This window comes from Sturnus vulgaris, chromosome 5 (assembly GCF_052056855.1).
Source record: "Sturnus vulgaris isolate bStuVul1 chromosome 5, bStuVul1.hap1, whole genome shotgun sequence".
Taxonomy (NCBI): domain Eukaryota; kingdom Metazoa; phylum Chordata; class Aves; order Passeriformes; family Sturnidae; genus Sturnus; species Sturnus vulgaris.
The window spans coordinates 27,156,897-27,159,292 of record NC_142247.1 but is presented as its reverse complement, the minus strand read 5'-3'; positions in this window follow the sequence as shown (position 1 = coordinate 27,159,292).

Sequence of the window (2,396 nt, the reverse complement as noted above, 5' to 3'; positions counted from 1 at the left end):
CCTCACCTGCCATCGGTGCAGTGTCACACCAGCCAAGGCACTGGAGGCCCAGTCTTGAGAAAAGAGACATATCAGCCACCCACAGGATGCAGGGAGAGATGAAGTGAAAAGGGAGTCCCCTTCTCCTAGCCTCTAAGTCTGGGCACAGCTCACTACAGCTGTAATTACAGTAATTAATTAAATTATTACAGCAATTCTCTTCTCTGGGACAGGCAGTCCAGTTGAGTTCAAGCACAGTTAAGTATGGTACAATAAGTACAATAAGTAAGTAAGTACGTTTAAGTACAGTTGACTATATTGCAGTGTTAGGATCAGTAAGAGCTTGCCTGCCAAAGAGGAGATTAATAAAGAATGTCCCTTTAAATGTTTTTGCAGGCTTGGTACTTCCACCCCCAGCTGTAGATTTCATTCCTAGATGTTTTGTACCCTACCCAAGGGGAGAAACATAACAGATCACATTCTTCTAGGCTTTCCTGAAATTGGTAGTGCTTAGAGGAAGTTTAACAAACAAATAAATAAATATCCCAGCTCTTCATAATTTGTTTCTGTGTTTTATAGCCAGACTCTTGGAGTATTATCCAACAAAATCATACGTGGGATAAGGTACAGTAGTTTACTTTAAAAATGCGAGGCTAAAATAAGCAAAAAGTTTTGGACAGTCTTAGTTCATCTCATGCTTTCCTTGTGATTGCTAATATTACTAAACTGCTGAGTGTTTGCTTTAAAGCCATGAAAACCTTCTTAATGTATGCTAAAAATTATGCCTATTTCAGGAACCAAAGCTCACACAGGAATTCAGCAGAAGTTGGCTCCTGGAACGTGCTCTTTTTTCCCATCCACAGAAAACAGAACCCAGCAGCCCAAACACTCCATCCAGTCTCTCCTACCTCCAGGCACACACAGGTAGAAGCCCTGCTCTCTTTCTCCTCTCCCTTCCCATTCTTTCTCCATGAGACATGCTGATGATCATTCCCCTGCTTACCCCATCCCCAGCAGATTTTCCTTCCCAACCACTCCATCATCAGATAGACTTTGGCATTGGAAGTCCAAGAGGCAGTCAGAGCACACCTGTAAAATGTGCCTAGGAAGGAGAATGGAAAGGCATACTGCATCCTGCCCAGCCTTCAGGAACAATCTTCCTTGCACAAGTATTGGAAGGAGAAGGCTGAGGAACTACTTGCTAGGGAGGCAGGCAAAGGTGTGGAAGGAAGCCTCCAGAATCAGAAGCTCAGCAGGGACCAAGGGCAAGTCTGGAGTCAAATTTTGACTGGACGTCTCCCTTTTGGCAGCTATGACATCCCAGGAGGCAATAAAATCAGCAGAGACTGAGACCCTGCTGCGAGGAGACATGGGGCTCCTCAGGGAACACTGAAAAGTGTTTCTGCCACAGGTAACAATCAGGCACCCAGCTCTGGCCAGTGAGATGCCACACTCCAAAAAACATATTCCCAAATGGTGTCTTTTAAACATTTAAATGTTTTAACTAGCGCCTTCTAAGGGCACACTAGCTGGCAATTCCAAAATGGTGGAGGTCAAACAGATGAGGCAGCAGACCAGCTTGGCTGAACAGAGCTCTCCCCCTGGGGAGAAAGGTCAAAAAAGGAAGGTGTGTGCCCAGTGGAAGCAATGTCAGGTCACACGATGGGCTGGTGTGGGAACAGCCGCCCCTCTATGGGGACAGTGGCTTCAGGGAGAAATGCCCTGGCATGATGGAGCAGACCCACTCTGGCATTCATCCTGGTTACCCCAGCAAACAGTACCCCAGTGGGAAAGCAAGGATCGTTTTGAAGGACCTGCTTCTGCCTTCTCCCCATGGCAGTGAAACAACAGCTTCACTTGTGATGCTCAGATCAGCTAAGGAGTTGATTGAACACCAGATCAAAATTATATACACTTTTTCTCCCTGAATGACAGAAAAATGAATAGCATGTTGCCAAACTGCATCACCCCCCATCTTGGGAGAACAAACAAGCCTCCTGCCAAAGCATGTTGCCTCACTGGAACAGAAGTCTTGCCTCAGGAGTCTCTTATTCCTCAGGTTCCCAGCCATCAGCCCCAGTGCTAGATAGATGGCCATGTTCAGCCCCAAGGCTTCCTCCTCCAATTTCAGATCAGCAGCTCTGGACTGCTGGGCTTCATTTGCTGCAGGATTTCTGTCTCCATCCACCAGAACCGCTGCCTAAGCCACCCATGATCTGAACGCCCTTGTTCCAGACCTTTGTCCCTCTCCATGCTAAAGTAATTCCATACACAGAGGCACATAGAAAGGCATCCCCCCATCGCCACTTACATGATGTCTCTGTCCACTGAGCTTCTCTTAGGACTTCCTCCCATATTTCTTTTCACTTACTTGGCACTCTTCAATGCGAGTGCCAGTATTACAGGCTCACAACACA